The sequence below is a fragment of the Motacilla alba genome, chromosome 12, assembly GCF_015832195.1.
Source record: "Motacilla alba alba isolate MOTALB_02 chromosome 12, Motacilla_alba_V1.0_pri, whole genome shotgun sequence".
Classification (NCBI taxonomy): Eukaryota; Metazoa; Chordata; class Aves; order Passeriformes; family Motacillidae; genus Motacilla; species Motacilla alba.
In genome coordinates this window covers 12,767,306-12,788,869 of record NC_052027.1, presented here as the reverse complement: position 1 = coordinate 12,788,869, position 21,564 = coordinate 12,767,306, and the positions used below count along the sequence as shown (strand labels likewise).

The 21,564-nt window shown below is 37.1% G+C and overlaps 1 protein-coding gene across 18 annotated transcripts in view; it reads right to left on the bottom strand.

Moving 5' to 3' along the window:
• The window catches only part of ERC2 (ELKS/RAB6-interacting/CAST family member 2), a 418,139-nt gene that overhangs the window by 365,781 nt on the left and 30,794 nt on the right, over nt 1-21,564 (bottom strand). The gene's annotated exons all lie outside the window — the stretch shown is intronic.

Genomic DNA, 21,564 nt, shown 5'->3' with positions numbered 1-21,564 from the left:
TTACCCAAGTACACGTAAATCTGTTGAGCTTTAGCAATGATTTAAACTAAATGAAAAATTCTAAACCTTGAGAAACCAAACTTTTGAAATCACCTTAAGAAACCAACCTTTTGAAATAATGTCTTTTATCAGTTATTTCAAATGGAAAAGAAGTATTGTCAGTGGTAGAACTCAGTAAGACACTTGGAATCTGTTCTATCATTAAATAAACACTACCTTAATGTATGTCCAGATCCTAATTCTCTTAGTATCTGCAGCTGAGAGCATACACATGTAGGCCACTCATTTACTGCCCTGCTTTTATTTAATGACAACTCTTTTCTGAATCTCATCATCTTTTTAATTAGCTATAATAAGTTTAAAACTTAAACTTTAAGCTTTAAACTTTAAAGTTTAAAGTAAACTTTAAAATCCTTTAGATGTAGAAACTTCCCCACTTTGGATCTACTATTGTGCCAGTTGTTTGTGACCCCAAGACTGACTACACCTTCTGGCTTCCAAAATTATTTCACTGTCCTACTTCTCACACCTGACCAAGAACCTTCTCTGGACTACAATGCAACAGCAATAGTCAGTAACCTTCAGCACCCCAGAAATAGTCAAAATCATTTTCCTAATCTGAATAATGATTTAAGATACATCCACCTAATGCTAAACCAGAAAATATTTATTACTTCATGCTACAACCTATTCACAAATGAATGTTTTTCCAAAGTCAAGTAGTCCCTATATATCAAATGTCAATATGTCTACAAAAATCTAGCTGAGCAAAGGAAAACTAATTCTAAAATACCATGTTCACTAATTCTAAAATACCATGTTCCAGCCAACAAATGAAAGCAATGTGTAGGTCAAGTTTACTAACACACAAACCTTCCGAATGTAAGCTCTAAAAACCAAAAAATTGTTGGATCAACACAAAAATAATTAGAAATCAGAATTCAAACAACAATTCTGGTTAAGATGAATGAGACAAGTTCCTTTTCTGCCCTCAGCAGCCTGTGCACGTTCTCCTTAGGCTCCACCCAGACCCACGTTTCTCACTAAGCATGACAGTAGTTCTGGCTGCTCCTCTGTAATTATCTTAAAACTAACAGCCTCAACTGTGGCAGACTACTGCTACTTTGACATAAAAGAATCCATTTTTGTACACCTTCATGACTTAGAACATGGTGGACCAGATTTAGACTTCTGCTGGCACAGATTTTTGTATCTGCAGCTTGCTAAGGAAAGGAAAGAACAAATGTTGTGAGGGTGGAAAGAAATTGTATAATTAACTGCAGGGGAAGGAATGTAGGAGTGCTGTGAATATCTGTCACATGGCTGTCATTACAGACACAGAACTTTATAGGATTTAAAAAAAAAAAATGTAAGATCTATCACATTTTTTATAATTTCTATTAAAAATGGACCAGTTGACCAGAAATATTTCCATGCCAATTTCTTGACAATATATAAATAGTTCTCTCAGAACTTTTTCAATCCTTCTCCACAGCCCAGCTCCAAGAAGAAATTCATGGAACTGTGAATTACCCCATAAACTGAAACAAAACTATAAAAGGAAGATTAACTAATGGCTCTTCCCAGATTTCAGTTCATGTTCTACACAAGGAAGTTCCTCTAGTCTATGCCAACTAACTACACCCAAAAGAATTGCCTGCTGAGAACTCTCCTGCCTCAGTGTGCTTTGGGCCACATAAACACTTCCAGAGCATCCCAAACCCACAGATGTGGTGAACAGCAGAGGGGAATGAATTCACAAGGAGAGTCACTGATTTTAAATTGTTGGTCCACCTACAGAAGCACACAGTTTCTCGTGCTTTGCACCATCACACAGCCACCAAAAGCAAAGAACATCTTCAAGAACCTCAGTCCATTGGGTTTTAGCTCCTGACTCTCCTGTTTCTTCCCCACCCCAGTAAATAGAGAACTGTTCTTAGCTGAATCAGCTGACATAGTCTAGTCTCTTAGCAGTGGCAAATATAAAATTATACAGAAGTCTGTGCAAAAAAGTCATTCTGTGTAATTGTATGCTATAGAAAGCTACAGCTATACCTGAAGAATACACCTCAACAAATATAACAGCAAATTATCCTGTCAACCATACTCTCCTTCTCTAAAATCAAGCTTCCTTATTTATTCCATAATCTATTACTGTTCTATTTTAATTCTCCACAGTATGAGACTCTATCATCCAAAGGAAACAGACTACTGAAACCTTTCTTATGAACTGCATCTAAATCAATTTGTAAGTTAAATTTAGTTGTGCTACTGAAAAAAAGCAGTAGCATTACACTTGCAAATAGTTGTAACTAAGTATTGTTAAAGAAAAACATGCAAATCCTAATTTCCTTTTTTAAATAAAAAAAGAAAGGGAATTGGAGACATTTTCTTCATTACCATAAATTAAGAAATTAATTCTCTCATGCACTTCCTCATCTGCCTATTACAATTCATAAATCTGGTATCCAAAAAACCCCACTGAAAATGCGTTGACTAGAATTTTGCCTGAGTAAGACAGGACTGACAGAAAGAGTTGGAAGGAGAAGACAGATGTAATTTGGGAGGAATAGCAAGAGATTCTGACCACACACAATGAATCTTTGGCATTAAAAATTCTGAGCGTGAGATGTGAGAGAGCTTTTGCATAACACTGTTTGCTGATATAACCACATTTTTGAAAAGAAAGAATTCTTGTCCGACTTTCCTTACCTTTTTCTTTCTTTATGCCTTTAAATTTAGTGTCTTGTCAAATTCTATAAAGCTTGCCCTTACAAGATTGCTTTGCAAGTTTGGTAAGGATTCTTGTCACGTACACTTAAATCTGTATTTCTTAGCACAGATGTGGTGGGCTGAGCTTGGCTGGAGGCCAGGACTCCACCAAGCCACCCTATCAACTCCCCTCCTCGGCAGGACTGGGGGTGGCAGGGGAAAAAGACAAAATAAACCTCATGGGTCAAGGTAAAGGCAGTTTAATAAAACAAAAGCAAAGGCCATGCACAGAAGCAAAGGAAAGCACAAGATTCACTCTCAATGTCCCATGAGCAGCCCATACCCAGGCACTTCCTAGCCAGTAGGGTTTCAGTACAATTGCTCCAGAAGACAAACATTGTAATAAAGAACACCCCCTCCCTCCATCAGCTTCTTGTTCAAACCTTTCCTCCTTTTCCTCCTCCACTACTAATCAAGTGTCCACCAAGCTGCTCTATCACTTCCCTAAGCTTGCCCCTCATCCTGGGCGTTGCAAGTTAAATAAGGAATCTGGTCATATACATTTAAATCTCCTTTTTTTTTTTTTTTTTTTTTCCCATGGAATAGAGCTCAGTTCAGGAATTGAGCTCAGTTCCCTGTGACAAATGCAGATCTTAATTCACACACCATCCTGCTTCTAAATTAAATACTTCCATCATGTGCATTTTGTTTTAATTTCTGGGCCCACTCTGATCACCACTAAACCTAATTTCTCCTCAGGCCCCAAAGCAGCAGTGAGGAATGCTGATCCTATGGCATTCTACTACTGTTTAAAAAAAACCCAAATAATTATGTAGTCCCTAGAGTCTTCTGAGAGAGACAAGTGCCCTCCAATACATCAGCAATCTGTTCTGGAATCTGACAGGGCAGTGCTGACATATTTAATCTGAAGTATCAGACTTCACTACTATTCAGTCAGCTTCTCCAGGTCATCTCACATAAGTATTTTGGCAAAAAAAAACAAGTATTGCCTAAAAACTTGAAGTAATTGAACAAAAATGCATCCCCATACAGGCTAAAAAAGCTTTAGTACTGCAAATTAGGAGCAGCTTTGCATCTATTTTTTTAAGGAACAACTTGTAAATGTATTTCTTTCCTAAGTCACTTTTTTGCTGTGGGCTGAGAGATGTTGATGAAGCAAATCTTGTATCCTGTAATCACAAGAACCAGAAGGTCAAGAGGAAGGGACTTTCAGAAATGTAACAAGTCAAACAGACTCAAGAGGAAAAATCTGCAGAGACATATGTTGGGGGGGAAAAATCAATTTCTTTAGTTATTAAAAAGAGGTTTAATTAAAACCTTTATCATCAGTATCACAGCAAAATGCAGGGGTTTGTATTTTGGTGATCCTCACCATGACAACTTTTAAGCAGTACAATTATGCTGCTATGACAACACTGGCCTCCTTTTTTCACCTCTTCCCTTTGGAGAAATACTGTGAGTAGTGCCAGAGTCATTAAATAGTATATTAGTTAACTGAAAAATCATCAGTAACAAGTATTTTGACCAATATGAACACATGTGGAAGAATCTGTTTGCAGACTACTTCTTACAACTTACAGGGGGAAAATATAAAATACTTTTAACAAGGCCTGGAAATCAATGTCAGTTTAGGAAAAGCAGATTATCATCTGCTTCCCAATAGTTCTGTCTGCAACATTAACTACCCAGCTAAGAACAATGCACGGTTTAGAAGTCCTGGATGCTCAAAGATAAATCTTAGGCATTCATGTTTTAAAACTATTCTCAACAGATAAAGTAACTATATACTGTGAGAAATCCTCCATCCCCTCACGAACTCCAGCTCCTCTGATACTCTTTTATTGCCTGCATAAAAAGTTTCTCCTTTTTTCAGGATTGAGGCACTTAAGGTTCCCCAAGGAATCTTTTAAACTATTTGGGATGATAAACCTTTACCATCCCCACACAAAATGTCCCTCATGGCCTTGGCTCTACATAATCAATACTTGTGATTTGTATTCTGACTTCTACTGTTTACCACAGATGAGTAGAATCCCTGTCCTACAGCTAATGCCAGGAGTAACTGCAATCACTGAACAGAAACATGGTCTGAGTTTCCCATCACCACAGCTCAAGTCTAGGAAAGTGAGAAAACACTCAAGGCCTTGTCCAAACAAAAAATAAAATTCCACTCCCCCATCGATCTCACCCACAAGCCCCACTGGTAACAAATAGATACAAGAGGAAAACAAAAACAAAAAGCACAGGAGCACATCATTCCCAGCTCTCTGTTTCTCATGAAACAGACTTCTAGTTATCTCCTCCACCTTTTATCTAGAGGAACAGTAAGGCACTGTCTGGTACTTTCTGGAAGCCTTTGTTTTTGAGATTGCCTTCTCTGCTGTTAAAGCTTTCCTGTGAAGAAAGATTTAACACAACAAATATACCCCTAAAGTAATAATCACAAGCTTTCAGAAGGTAACAGTACATTATCAAGGGTTTTCACTATGTTCTATTTAGACAAGATATTTCACAACATACACAAGCTCTCAAAACATTGTGGAAAAAATCCTTAAAACTGAATAAGTGTTGTTCACTTACAAAACATTGCACTGTGTATTTATTACAGACTGAAATTCTGTTTCTGTTTTACTTCAAAAAAAAATTTGAAGGAAATACAAAAAAAAAAAAAATTTCTCCCTGATCTCCAAGTTCAAGTCTCCACACACAAAGCAGAGGTTTTTTTCCCCAGCATAAAGACGCTCAATGTCAAGCTTTTTATCAAATAGCATTATATTCCTCTTTTGTTATAATTAGTGGGATTTTATTCAATGCCCAGTACAGAAACAACCATATCTGGATTAAGTCAGCAAGTCACAAACAGGAAACTGAAGTGACTGAAAAACTGCTAAAATATTATTTGTCTCAGCCCCACCAAGCTACAGGTTTTTAGTTCATTTTCACTCCATAAAATTGGTTACATATTTGTTATCAACATGGGAATTAATTAATCAAATGTTGGGAGAAGCTAAGAGCATGTTTTTGTTTTGTGGGGATATTTTCGGGGTTTTTCAAGAAAAAAAATGTAGAGCTCCCCTGAAAGTGAAATCACATATGTCCCCAGTGGAGCAGCAACAGATTGAGCACTGCCCTGTCAGATTCCAGAATAGATTACTGATGTATTGGAGGGCACTTGTCTCTCTCAGAAAACTCTAGGGACTACATAATTATTTGGGTTTTTTTTAAACAGTAGTAGAATGCCATAGGATCAGCATTCCTCACTGCTGCTTTGGGGCCTGAGGAGAAATTAGGTTTAGTGGTGATCAGAGTGGGCCCAGAAATTAAAACAAAATGCACATGATGGAAGTATTTAATTTAGAAGCAGGATGGTGTGTGAATTAAGATCTGCATTTGTCACAGGGAACTGAGCTCAATTCCTTCTTCCATTGTCACATAAAACTGAAATGCACCTGTCCAAAAATCTGGGAATATTTGCCTTCTTACTTTCATATCCATGGGATTACGTTCTTTAACATGAGTTAAGTGTGAACCATTGTGCAAACTGCAGTTAATGAAGAACAGAAAGGTAAGAATTTGCTGTTTCTAATTGCCAGTTAAAAAAAAAAAAAAAAACAACTGATTATCACAAAAATATATGAAAAGTACTCGCCTCTTTCTTTTTTGGACAGTAGAATGCATTGTACAGGCTGCTGATTCAGTCAAAACAATAGCATAGCAAAAATCTTGGATGCTAAACAGGCCTATTACTTTCTTATTTCTCAAAAACTGAGGTCGGCGTACATTAAAGGAATTTTTTTCAGGCACCAAGTCAAGAAATTGCTTACAAAAGGAGAGCATTGAGAGCAAACAAGGTCACATTTCAAACACTGAAAAACTTGTGGTATTTGATCTTCAGACCCTCCCTTTATCTGCTTACGCTTTTGCTATAGAATTTCTATTCTGGCAGAGACCTCACTATTACCTTGAAAAAAAAAGGAAAATAAAATTAATCCTTTTCCCAGATTAAAAAAAAAAAAGTGAACTGGGCTCTATTTTCCTATTTTGCAGTCTGCCTCTAATGAAACGTCCTACCTCGTTCATTAAAGAAATAAAAAAAAAATCTGAGGAAGGAGATCTTTGTGGACAAAGTACAGGTTCTGATGAAGCTAACAAAGAGAAATGCAGATACAGGAAAACTATAGAGGTGTCCAAATAGTGTTTCCAATTATAAAGTCATAACAGATCAGAACAGAAACGGTTGCTACAGTCAGTAAACAGCAAGCCACAAAACACTGAATGATGTTAAAAAATGTAAACAAGTATCCATGTATTATGTAGTGTGTGCTTTTTTCTCAGAGGACTTTAATACCTGCCACACTGTAAAAGTTCACATTTTATATATCATATCTAAGAACCAATACAGGGAGCTTCAACAGACTGAGAGAACATGCCAGTCTGTCCAGTGGAGATTTTGGTGATTATTTTACATCATATTGAAAGACACAAAAGAGGAAAGTTAGAAGACTAGACAAAACCTCAGCACTGCATTGCAAACCTTGATTTTTAATTCACGTGTGAACTGGGGGCTCGAAGCTTCTACACAGGAAGTCTCCACTGACAGAAGAGACAAATGCAGAGTATCACTGAAAGTTGTGGGAATGGGAGATTTTAATATTTGTGCTGACCTTCTTACCCCTGCCACCTTTCCATCTTGTAACTTTCTAACTATATATTTTTTAATGAAGCCACTAGAAAAATCATATGAATATAAATTATTCACATGACAATTTCAAGCACAGCTTTTAGGAAGCCAGAAATACAAGTTCCAATTTCAACCTCTCCCTGGTCTATTTTAATCAGCAAAATACATAAAAGAGCACTCTTCAAGCTTTCAATTCTTTTTCACTACTAGGAATAGTACTGTGAGTTGATTAACCATAATACATAATCATTTCCCATTGAAACAATCTGAAAAGAAGCCTTAGAACTATGTGTTCTGATACAGCTAAAGGAAAATGGAAAAAAAAATCAATATAGGGATTTCAGTGGCTCCACTCAAAACAGAGTTGCTAGATCCAACAGTAACTAATGCTGCATCACAAAGCAGGGATGACCATCTGGGAAGACATTTCATCCTGGTTTACTGAGGAAATGCAGATATACAGGAAAGAAATCATCAGGGCTGAAAAAGATCCCTGCAATTAAATATAAGCTTTCACAAGTTGGGAGAACTTTGGTCTCGCAGGGAACTTTGTTAAATCTGGATTTATTCTTGTCAGATTTCATAGAGTCTCTTCACAGCCTAAAGGAATCCAGGACAATCCCATTAAAAAAAATCTGCAGCTCTGGAGTGTTCCCACAAGGTGGCACTAAATCCCCAGCCGCCGGAAAATCCTGACGGAGCGCAGAAACGCCAGGGCAAAAACCCACGGCCACGGACATAGAAAACATAGAGAATAGACTACGGCCACGGACATGGAAAACATAGAGAAACAGACTGCGGCCACGGACATGGAAAACATAGAGAAACAGACTGCGGCCACGAACATGGAAAACATAGAGAAACAGACTGCGGCCACGGACATGGAAAACATAGAGAAACAGACTGCGGCCACGGACATGGAAAACATAGAGAAACAGACTGCGGCCACGGACATGGAAAACATAGAGAATAGACTACGGCCACGGACATGGAAAACATAGAGAATAGACTACGGCCACGGACATGGAAAACATAGAGAATAGACTACGGCCACGGACATGGAAAACATAGAGAAACAGACTGCGGCCACGGACATGGAAAACATAGAGAAACAGACTGCGGCCACGGACATGGAAAACATAGAGAATAGACTACGGCCACGGACATGGAAAACATAGAGAATAGACTACGGCCACGAACATGGAAAACATAGAGAAACAGACTGCGGCCACGAACATGGAAAACATAGAGAATAGACTACGGCCACGAACATGGAAAACATAGAGAAACAGACTGCGGCCACGAACATGGAAAACATAGAGAAATAGACTACGGCCACGGACATGGAAAACATAGAGAAATAGACTACGGCCACGAACATGGAAAACATAGAGAATAGACTACGGCCACGGACATGGAAAACATAGAGAAACAGACTACGGCCACGTATATAGCACAGGAAAATAGGCTACGGCCACGTACATAACATGGAAAAATAGACTACGACTACGTACATGGCATAAATAAATAAGACTACAGCCACGTTCATACTATAAATAAATAAGGCTACCCATGGATTAGAAATCACAGAATAGAAAAATAAAAGTAACAGCCTAAATCAGATATTTTAGAAGAGATTGTCATTTCCCCCTCATAATTCAACAGCTGTAGTGGGGGGGCACACAAACACATATACCACATGTGTGTATAAATATATATATATATACGCACACACAATACCACATGTGTGTACAAATATATATATATACACACACACATTCAGTGTATACACTGACAGTCAGCACTTAGCAAGAAATCAAGTTGAACTCTTTGTTCAACTCTTGGCTCTTTGTTCCAAGTTCTGATACAGAACCAATATTTCTGATGTAGTTCTGATTTTCTGCCCTGGTGACACCCCATGGGTCGGGCAGTGCTGACTCCAAGCCCTCCGGGCACCGCAAGCACCAACAGTCGGATACAACCTTGTACTCATATGCACTCAATATTCCATTTTAAACTACTTGGTCTCGTTATCCCTCACCCCTTTCTTGAATGTTGGTGCAGTCTTTTCACCCCAAGTGCACTGCATAACCTTAATTACTGAAATAGTAGTGTACTCAAATGCTGGGCTAATTTTTAGTGGTGTTCAAACTCCTCAAGTGTCCAGAAGCCTTCAGGGGGCCCTTTGTTGCCAACTTCAATTAAATAAACAGGTACTGAGGTCATTTCAGGCCAAATGCATTCCACAGTGCTGAATTTTAAATTGTTAGCACTATCTACTTTTCCTCCAACAGTCTAATGGGTTTTTTCCTCATTTTTCACACTGCTTTAAGTAAGCATGCTGCAAGAATATTCAATTTTTACAGGTATTAAGATAGAAAGAAAGGAGTTATTAAATCTCCACAACTACTTTTCAACCAAATGCAAAAGAAAACATTTTTTAAGGTAAGAACAAGTAAATCAATTTGAGGATCTGCTCTGTGCTCCAAGCATTACATTCACACAAAAAACAAGGCTAAGTTCCACAAGCACACCACTACTATTGATTTTCTCTCCATCACCCCACAAGATCCAGGGGTGGGTAAAGGATTTTGGAGCCACCTTGAAGTACAAAATGTTTATTTATTGTAACTGCCACGGGGTTTTTTTTCCCTGCACATCACATGCTTACACATCTGTTGGCTATATAATGTAAACTCATTGCAATTCAAGTACAGATTTGTGATCAGAATGAATAGCCCTTTCAACATATCCTGCCTTAATCCCCAGTTTTGCACTGTATGACCAGAGAGGATTTGTTCTATTCTGTATAAAAGGAAGTGAGAGTATAGAATCAATACTCCTGTTGTCATCCAAAACACTCCATGCATCCTGCCCAGCTAATGTCAGTTTCTGTCAATAATTGAATAAAACATATGACTTTTTACAAAGAAAGGAGCCCATATGTTTCTGCTTTTCCACTCATGCTCAGATGCATCTTGTATTTGACTTAGAAAACTCCATGATCCTTTATTATGCTTATTTTGTGCTGTTGCAAAGATTCATAAGTTTTGCTGTTTCTGCTGTACAGGTGCTCAAAGACTGCACTGACAATTATTATTTAGTGGGACAGCTGTTCCTAGAGGTGTTTCTCAAGGAAAACATTTCAGTGTTTTCTCAGTTCTGTTTCAACACACATTATAATTTGTATCCTGACTTCCATGAAAGCCTTAAGATTAACTCATAATCACACATTGCTGCACTTAATCTCTCAGAAGGCAGGCTACCTAGGTTCAGTACACCACACTTCATTCATGTTCTTATCTCACCTAATTATTGTAAAATAAATCATTCTATTGGTAGACACCATTCAGATTTCATCCCAGAATTTTAGGAGAGTTCCAGCAAAAAGCACACTTATTACAGCACAAGTTACTTAAATAATAATCTGGTAAACTGAAGAACAATATTAATAAGTTAGACAATCATAGGTAAAGGAATTCCTATGTAAAGGTTATGGGATAAACATTTGTATAGAAGGGCTAAAAAAGCATCACTGCATTCCTGCTCAGGCCACTATTTGTTGATCCTTAAGAGCAAAGCTGTTGGAAAATACAAGTACTCCCCCTCCAAACCCAAGAGCCTGTATAGCAATGAGAGCACTACCACTGAAGGATGAGTGTGAAAAGCAATATGATCTTTGTAATTGTTACTTTGTTTGCCCACATTTCAAACTACTCTTCATAATGCCTTCTCTCAGCCCAGTTATAGCTGTCATCAGTCCTTAGTATTCTTGCATCAAATCCAGAAGCACTGATTCCAACCCTTCCAAGATTCTTCCTCTAACAAACAAGAGAATCATCACTCTACAAGGTGTTATTTTCACACCACATTCCTAGAAACAGAAATAGCATATTCCACTTTTTTGAACAGTTTTATGCACACTAATTGCACAGAAGTAATATTGATGATATTTCAAACAACTGCACTGATTCCAGAGATAATAAAATATTGAATTATTGTTCTCTAATTCAGGGCCATCTAAGCACTACGAACTGGAAGAGATCCTGCTCTCAAATACTCTAATGCTGCACAGATGAGATCATTTGTGGCAGTAAAGGATTAGTCGGAGGGGAATTGCTCGCTGCTATTTCACATGCTACAGCTCCCACAATTTCCAGTTTGCCTTCTCACTCAATCTATAAAAAAGCAAAGACATTTACATCACCTCTGAAGTAAATAGTAATGCAAGGTGCTCCTTCAGGTGTAACATCTGTCCCAGAATTCTCTAGATCAAACCTGTATGCGTCTCAGCAAATGAGAAAGCCCTATGCAAAGGAAGTTCTTATAGAGGATACAATCCACCATAAATGAGAACTTATATCAGCTATTATAAATCAATTTAGAAGCCTGCATCTTAAGTTATTAAATGCAATTATACTATGAAGAAAACTGCATTCATTTTTTCAACTGAAAAGGGGGGGGAATCAGATTTTATTCTGTAAGTATTATCTAACATCTTTACAGTCAAATGTATTAGCCCAAGAAGGCAAGCTTGTGTATAACCCTACATTCAAAATATGTCAAACAGAAGATTTTTAATTAAATATTAGCATCACTCCAATCAAGAGATATTTTATTACAGATGCACAGAGAAATTAGCATTAAACACAACACTCTTCTTTAGTGCTCCAGAGCAGACATTCTTACTTGCAGCCTGTAGATTAACTTGCTGGTGAAATAAGTGGATTGATGATCACAGGATAATTTACTTCCTTCAAATTTACTCTACAGGGGGAAGATATAGTTGCCAACAACAACTGGAAGCTACCTCAGGCACATTTATTAAAAATTATTTCTACACAAGAAGAAAAATAATTAAGGCCCTTTCTCCAAGGAATGATGGCACTCAGTGGTATGGAACTGCCACCAATGAGGCAGAGGTACAAAAAGCATAACAGCCAGACTGTGTTCAAAGACACAGAGCAAAAGAGGACTAGACATAAAAAACCGTGATCATGGAGTTCATGAAAGAGATTAGAAATCCTAGAAATGAGAATAAAATGGAACTTCAAAGGCATTACACTACCTTTTATCCCTAACAAGAACACTTGCCAGAATGGTGGCAGTAAAAACTGCATTACAGGCTTTTTTTTTTTCCATGATCATTTTTTTGTATCTCATCCAGAGATGTTACATGATGAGAGAAGCAAACAGGTGGTCAATGGAACACTCACCTTTTGTCAAGCATTAAACCATTGTCTCAGACAACACAGGATATGAATTCTACAACTTTTTCCCTTCTCTTCCTGATTCAATTCCTCTGTATTATCACTTACCTTATTCTATTAAAAAAAATAAAAAAACACAAGATGAAAAGAAAGACTACAGCATTAAAGCTGCAATTGTGCTCACAAACAGGACATACTGACCTCACTGATGTTCTCAACAGTGAATGAGACAGCCTTAGCTCAAAGGCCTATTTCATACTTTTTATTTAATATAACTTCACTCCTAATTCAAAATTCAGGTGAATAATGAACCGCTTGCTATCACTTCTAACAAAAAACACAGCACATTCAGTCTATCCAAGCCATGTCAAAGTTACTCACTGGGGTTTTTTTACCTCTCCCAGCTGTCTTTGACTGAAATAACCTTGATCAGCTCCATGATTCATCTGTTACTTTGACCCTCTCTTTAATATTCTCAGTTGTATTGGAAACACAAGTTCAGTCCTAGATATTGAATTTTATCTATTAAGAGAAAGAAGTCTAGGCCACTTGTACTCTGAAACTTGGAGCACAAAAGCTTTTATTGAAAAGCGTACCTTAAAATAGCACTCTGCCATTTCTACTGCCAAAAACCTTAGTAAAACATATTACACTTTTTAGAGAGGATTAGAGGATTTTTTTTTACCTTTGATACACAGAGCCTGTAGAAATCCTGAGTGTTATCCATATTCAATAAGAATCAAGTATCTGGATATGATAATGTGAATAACCATTCCACTTTCCTCCGTTCATCATAAATATTTATCAACAAATCAAAATCTAAAATATTATGAGCACCTTTTTTAATTATTGATTACTTTAAAAGATAAAGGCTGTCCATTCCAACCCTACATTTCTTACTTGTATGCACATTTATATATAAAAAGCTTGTTAGTTGCAGTAAAATGTATACATGTATTTGGATTAGCCCTATTCCTTTTCATCTCTCAGTTCACCAGATCACAGAAGCTGCCAACATGTTACAGAGTAATCTGTGCTGATTCCTTGTGCTTGAATGGGGAGAACTTGCTGTTCCTCAGGTATTTCTCAGACAAAAAGGGGTATTTCTCAGACAAAAAGGACACATAATCCACTGGTCAAAAAATGCCCCTGGAAAGGATACCAGGACATGCTGTAATCACTGTAGGGCTCCACTGGTTCTCTTCAGTTTCAAAGGAGAAATAATGCTCAAGGAAAAGTGTTTGGAGGGGCCCATCTAGCTTGCAATGCTTTGCTATCTATGAGTTTAAACTGCTTTACTTCTTTAGGTATTTTTCCTCTTTATTTCTTTTTTATTTGTATCTCACTTTCACGCTTCCAATGCTCTCCCAGGGGGAGTGGGTGTGTGGGGCTCAGGTGCCAGCTGGGCTTAAACCACAAGCAAGATAATTGCCAATTAAATAATAAAATAATAAATGTATATTTCTAAGTAACTAAGTTCTTATCTAAGTATCTAATCTATGTTCTGTGATTACTTTATTGTGTTTAGTAAAAATAGTATTAGAAAGGGAGCAAATATAAATTAAATTTGTATTGTCCTAGACTTCAATTAGACAGTAGCAATTTTCTTGTTTTAAGAGGTGTGCTTCCTTTTCTTCCAGTACCACAGGAGGCTTAATCAAGCTGGACCATAAAAAACAAATTCCAGGAATGATGAAATGCAAAATATCCTGACCTCCTTGGAGAGTAATACTGTTTACCTGCCAAGTGAAAAGCTTTCAGCCAGCTGGATCATTGATTTTTAACTATCACTAAATAGAAGAGAAGATGGCTCCAGGCACTTCAGAAAACAAAGAAAATTAAACATTTAATTGCCTTTGTAATCAAATAGACTTACATTATTATTTTGTTCTGTAGAATCTTTTATCACCTCTTTCCCTAATAATATCTAGAATGGAAATGCCAGAGTCTATGTAAGTTCAGAGCAAAGAGTTCAATAATTTCTTATTTGGGTAACCTGACAAGACCCCAAGCACCTGGTGTAAGACCTCTCTTTAGCTAAATGTGCTAAGTCTAAGCAAGAACTTCAGAATAAATCCTAATAATCAAGCATCTCTACTCAGACTTATTGTGCAACTTCATTTGTATACTCTTCTACACTAAATCCTCTTTTCAAAGTTTCTTCAAAATGAAACTGCGCTGAAAGTTATCCCAACAGCAAAAGACTGATAACTACATACCTACCTACAAAAGAAAGTACACTCACAGTTTTTATTGTATTAAATTCAATTGTGTGAGACAAAATACCAGCAGGCTGTTATTACTGATGTACAGATACATTTTTCTGTGCTGAAGCCTGATTCAATGCAAGCATCTGATAAAACCATTCAATAAATAAATCTATGCACTGTAGACAGTTATAAATAATACCCAAATGTAGCATACTTCCACCAGCCAGAATTCAAATTTCATTTCAGCAGAAATAATGCAAGTATTTGCAATAGCTTCAGCTAATTATGTCTTCTCAGCATATTGATGGTTTTCTGGCTCTTACTCTGGGATGCAGTAAAACCAAAATTTTCATGACATACAAAAGAAACATCAAGATGTGCTTACTTAAAAGTTACAGGAAAAGGAAGCACTTTTATTAGACTTTTGATTTTAAACTTTACAACCTTTTTGACAGTCTTCATCCGTCTGAACTTGATTTTATTTTTTTAATTCAAATTTACATGGCAAAATGGAATCATTTCTAGTACTTTGTATCTGGTGCCTCAGATTTTCAGTGCTTCCCAAAGTAAATAGCACCCACTTAAAGGAAGTTTTGGCTATAAAGGTCAGACTAGTCCTGATCAGATGGTAAACCTCAACACTTCTGTTGTCCCTAATAAAATGTTGCCTTTACTAAACACAAATGCATTGTCTCCTAAAGTATCCTGTAATGAATCTATGTGGCAGATTTGATATTATGCCTGTATTTGATAGCAGCAGCTCCTGTTGAGAGATCAACATTCTTCAGTGTTTGAACAGCTTTTGTCAAGTGAGTTACCACAACCTGCCTGTGAACGAGAGTGTCTGCTCTACGTTTGCCAACAATTAATTTAGGTTCACTGTGGGCATGGTTCCAGATGGAGGTGTCCTTCTGGCACTTCTCCCCCTGATTTGAAGACAGATTCCCTGGTTGAGAGAAGCAGGATGAAAGAATGTCTGGAACACAGACTGATGTATTTGCCTTGATGATGTCACTGGTCATTGATGATGTCGTTATTTACAGTGTGAGCACCCTGCTGTTATTAAGGGAGGGGTTTGGAATACAAAGCAAGTCCACACAGATAATTCATCTTTTAAACTTCCAGCGAGAGGTAGAGTATGAATGCATTTCAAACACAAGCTCAGTGCTGTATTTTACAAAAAAGATTGCAATTGAATATTTAGTGAATTTCTTACTAATCAAAAAATAAAGGAAAAAAAAGGAAAAAAGCCCAAAACCTTCCTCAATGATGAATCTCAGTTGCTAACCTAGCAATTAACAGTTTAAATAACGGGAACAACTGAAATACCAGTAACCTTAGATGAACGGGGAAAGCATAGGCCCAGCTCACTGTTAGGGGATAATAGGAACTAGCACGCAAGAGAAGCCATCACAAAGTTTTATCCCTGGCTACAAAAGTATTTAGCCTCCCAATACAGATCAAAAAGCACAAGAGCCCAAAAAATAAATCAAAGATCAAAGCAGAAGTCTCAGCTGTTCTTAAAAACTGATCCAGATGCAATATAAGAAATTAAATCATTATTATAAAGCTTGGGGCTTTGTATTTCCTATTTTATTGTGTCAATCAGCACAGCAGCTACACGGTGGAATGCGTGCATGTATAAAAAAAGCACATATAATGGAAATCTTTTAAGCACATCAAAATTCAGACCTCCTTAGATAACAAATTAAGGACCTCTTGGTACTCCTAAGGGGATAACTCCTAAGGGGTTTTCTATAATGGCCTCATTTTTGCCCATTACAACATACACATCAAAAAATGGCTTTTTAGTCTATTCAATGCAGAGCCTTTAACTCCACTCTTTGGTAAATGCTCTTAACAAAAGAGATGCGCTCCCTTTTACTTGCTTTCTATAAAATTATCTCTGACCTAAAGGTACTACAGAACACCTACAATAATGTTATAATGCAAACTTCATATGTTCAGAAATCTCAAGATGAATCATTGCTTTTAGCATAGAATCAACTTATACAGAAAAACTGTATTGAAAACACCACGAAGAACACAGACAGATCATTGATGGGTATCAAGTTTTGCCCATGTGAATAAGGTTTTGTGCCCTTATTCAAACACAAGATTGCACAAAATTTAACTGAGTTACACAGGAAATTCCTAGAGTTATGGTGGTACCAAGCCTATTAGTCCTTATTAACAGGTACTTTGCACAGGGTCAGATTATTTCTATTTCATTTCAGGGAGAAGTTCTCTTCATCAAGTTAAAAACTGAAGAAACTTCAAGATCACTCTGCACATTGGGATATTCACCTGCTGCTACAATATGAACAGTAAATGAAGCTCTTTTAATATTATTTCAGTAGAAATTACAGAAGTGCAATATCGTGCATATATGAAACAGGGAGGCACGTATTGAACAAGTTATTTTACTCATGCATAAAAGTATTGTGGGTGCTTCACAAATAACTGTCACAGATCATAAAATTAAGACAGAATAAGAACAATCATTGTGCTGATGACATTATTTAATATGTTTCTAATCTGCTGTTTCAATATATTTGCAACTTCTAATACACAAAGGGCTAAACTCTATAGAATAACTCAAGACTAAATTCTCTTTTCTGTGGAGCTTTCTAGGATCTTTGGGGCTGTAGAGGGCAAGCTGTGGACATCTTGCTTTTTATAGGTAGAAAATGTCCTGAAGACTTCACAAAAGATTCTTATTTTCAGACTAATTCAGAGACCTCAGAAATTTCCACAGAAATCCATAGTGCCTTCATTCCTTACCAGTGGATCAGTTGTCAATAAAAACTAAACCACTATTTTTTTCCTATTTTTTTTAATTGCAGGTAGGAGATGACAAAATACTTTACCAAGGAATATACTCTGTAATTCAAGTAATTCCTACATGTACATCTTAAAGGTAACACTCACATCCACTTTCTACCCTTTTCTATGGCAAAATAATTGGAGGCTGCCAGAAACAGCAAGAAAATCTTAGCACATCTGTCCACTTTCCAGCACATAAAAGCCATATAGGCCTTCTAAACTCCATTATATCCCCAAGAAAAACTAGGGAATGTATTAGTGTGGGATACATGTACATTTGATAAATTCTTCACCTAAAAGTCTGCTCCCTCTTGCAAAAATAATATTTATACCAGCTTTTGAGGGCATTTGAGGCCCATTTCAGGTCTTCCCCATTGCCAAAAAACACACAGAAAAAAGTGCAAAAAAAACCCCCATTGTGAATGATCATAATACAGTAAACACTATGCTAAAGGCAGTTCCCCTGAATGAATCAAATATAAATTTGGGGCTTTCCCCAACTCTTAAGAAATCAAATATACTTTTTTTTTTTTTTAGTATACACTTATTCTTGCATGCCTCATGGTTTTATTATAGAAAACAAGTGCACAGTAACATATGGTACATCTGTTTCATATTTTGTCTTTCTGCTGTCGTGCTGTTTCTCTCAACATTCGGTAACACACACTTCTGTTGGCTCATAATAATTATTTTTAAGCTGCATATGAAACACAGCCCACCTCTACTGTCACTCCAGGGACATGATATTCCTCCCTCCTTGCCTCCTCCTACAAATGCACAGCGGACTATAAAGATAGCAGAACCAAAACTAAGACATGAGAAACCAGGAGCCATTATCAAGCACTTTACATTCCTTCACTTCCAGAACTTTGGTTTTGCAAACACTCCTACACTGTAATTCACAGAGGAAGTGGTGGCAATGGAAAGGAGATGGTACCAGCAGAAATAATAGTTAAAACTCATTTAAGCAAACCCTAATACTCGCTCAAATCTGTACAAAGGCATATTCTCCAAGTGAATAGGCAACCTCAGGCACAACAGCCATGTGGAAACATCTGTGAGGCAAAAAGCAGGACAAGAGCTGGGACAGAGCACTGAGAAAAGAATGGTGAGGAACTAAAACCAGGAAAGTGGCATGAGCCAGCAAAAATGCACAAGGGGGGAAAAGAGAGGATGAAAAGAGGTATTATCTGTAGGGTGAACTATTAAATTGAAGCTGAGAAATAATAACCCTGGCAGCAAAGAATGTGTCATCTGTAGAAAATATGGACCCAGAAAGGGCCAATGAAAGCACAACAGGAGAGGTGAGATGGGAGCAGTGAACGTGCAAATAGCCAAGATAACTTGGAGCACAACATCATAGAGAAAATTTTTTACACCTGCATACATACAGAATAGCCTGTGTCAAAAAAGAGAAGATATGGGGAAAATATAGAGAGAAACCAAAAGCAGTAATCTTTAGTGAATCTGATATTGGAAGTAGATGGTGCTGGCATTGCATTAAAAATGCAGCAATAAATATAACCCAAAAAATCCTAATTTGTCAAAAATTTGCCTCCAGTCTGTCCAAGAAAATTAAATACTTCTTAGCATATGTCTATTCCTATGGGCTTTAAGTCACACTTCACAATGGGATGCTGATTGGCAAACCTGAATGCCACTTTGTTAAACAAATAAACATGCAATAAAAATAATACAGCACAGTTGCTGAAATGCCAACTTTATTGAAGGACTTCAAGCCTCCCCATTTCTTTGGGAAGCAGATGGTAGTTTTGCTGGAAAGCAAAGGGCTGGAGGTAGTTGGATTTGGCACACTGAAAATTGGCACCAGAAGTTGAAAAGGTTCCATTTCAATTTTGTCACAGGGAAAGATGAATCTATGAATTAGGTCATAAACAGTGAGGTAGAAGCTAAAGGAGCTTTTAACTCTCCAGCCATTTCACCATTAAAGAGTCTGAATAGTTTCCTCTTATTACACACTTTACAGTATGCTGTAAATACCATAAATTAATAAATTATTCCAGCTCTAACCCAAGAGCCTCTTACTGTTTTTCTTCCCTGTTCTTCGTGCATAACCACCAAAATAACTGCACCCTAATAAAAAGTCGGCATGTGTATACTACAAAAAAAAGGTAAATCATTCTCATCAAGAAAGGTGTTTCAGGCACATGTTGAGCAAATACAGCATTATTTACTGGAGGAAAAGGGGTTTTAGACATTCATTGATCCAACTGGTAACACTGACATGAGATCACCTATCATATTTCAATAGAACATATGGCTTTCAGTAGATTCTTTTATGAATTGGACTGTTGACAAAAAAAAGCTTTCCAGATATACCATTAGCACTACACTAAACTGAAATATTATTATATTCCCACACACCAACATAACAATATCAATATGCTTCCTAGCTGTATAGAAAGTCCTTTTTACATAAAGATATATGTGTTTATAAATATATAATCAGAAAATACAAAGTCCTACGAAATTGTTTCTACAGGATAATTCAAGATTCCAGTAGAAAGAATAGAGCAGAATATTTAAAGAAAGCTATAGAAAGGAAAATTCAAAAAAAATTGGATTTTTACAGATAGTATTTCAGAAAGTTTTATTTTTCACTCATAAAAAGAGAGCTAGGTAATACTTTCTCAGTATTTTAATAGCAACTAAACAGGGCATTACTAATAGACAAAATATATTTAATTACCAACTGTCTTCCTCCTGGTTACTTCACAGTCCTGAAAATATAGCAGTGTAAGGCTATAGAGTGTGTATTGCATCACTTTTTCAAAACTTATGTTTTACTTTAGAATGGGATTTTGCAAGACCTTAAAAGAATTTCACAGCATGAATTCAATAGCTAAATTTAGCGAGATCTGCTCCCAATTTCCCCAGGCGTTTTTCACAACCTTCCTTCAAAGCCTTAAGCACAAGCTTGCACAAACTAACTTTAAAAAGAACATTCTTCTCTATCTCAAGAAAAGATCTATGAAAATACCTTGCTTATCTCAAAAGTGGCATTGTTTGGGTAACATTCACTCCAATTCAAGGAAGAAAAAAACACGGTCCTCACACATCCCTGTTTCCTTCATGTGTCAAGACAATGTTCTCATTCCAGATGTACTCAGTAGTTACCCTCCTATCTGCTATTAGATTTGGGTTTTTTCCTTATTAAAGTACAGCAGCAGCATTCACCAAAGAGAAACTATGAAAAAAAATTTACAATTTTTCAATTCACTATCATTTTTATTACCATGTATTTATAGTTCCACCAGTATTTTTATTCCATAGCCCTCATCTCTCATCATATATTCATTCAGTGCTGACAGACACATTATCCCTTAACCATGTATATATTTATGCCACCAACTTCAGTGCACAGTAAGGAGCATATCAACAGTCTCAGGGCAGAGAAAATTCAATTATGGGCATGCAGCTAAAACATAGCACAGCATACCTAATGAAACTCATTTCTCAATCAAATTTTTCAAAGTAAACATTTCTGCAATCATGTTATGAATGTTTTTAAATTAAGGCAAACTTAAAATGATCAGTTAATACTTTTTTATTTTAGATGGGTCATATCCTGCCAATTATTTTTGTAAGCTACTGCCTTCTTTTTGCCATGGCTCCACAATACCCAGAGGATGTCAAAATGAAGCAGACAAAATCCGGCCCTCCCAGTGAAGCCACCTCCACAGATGACACAAGCCCTGAGCTGACACTCAGCTGCTGCTGCAGCGTCAGCCTGGACCCGCTCCAGGGCTCAGGGCTGGCAGCAGCTGCCAGCTCTGGGCCCTCACCCTCCAGCACAGCCTTGGCCACCACAGCGTCTCAGCCACCAGAGGCACCAGTCACAGCAGCCAAGCACCCAGGTGCTCACAGCACAGCAGAGCTGGCA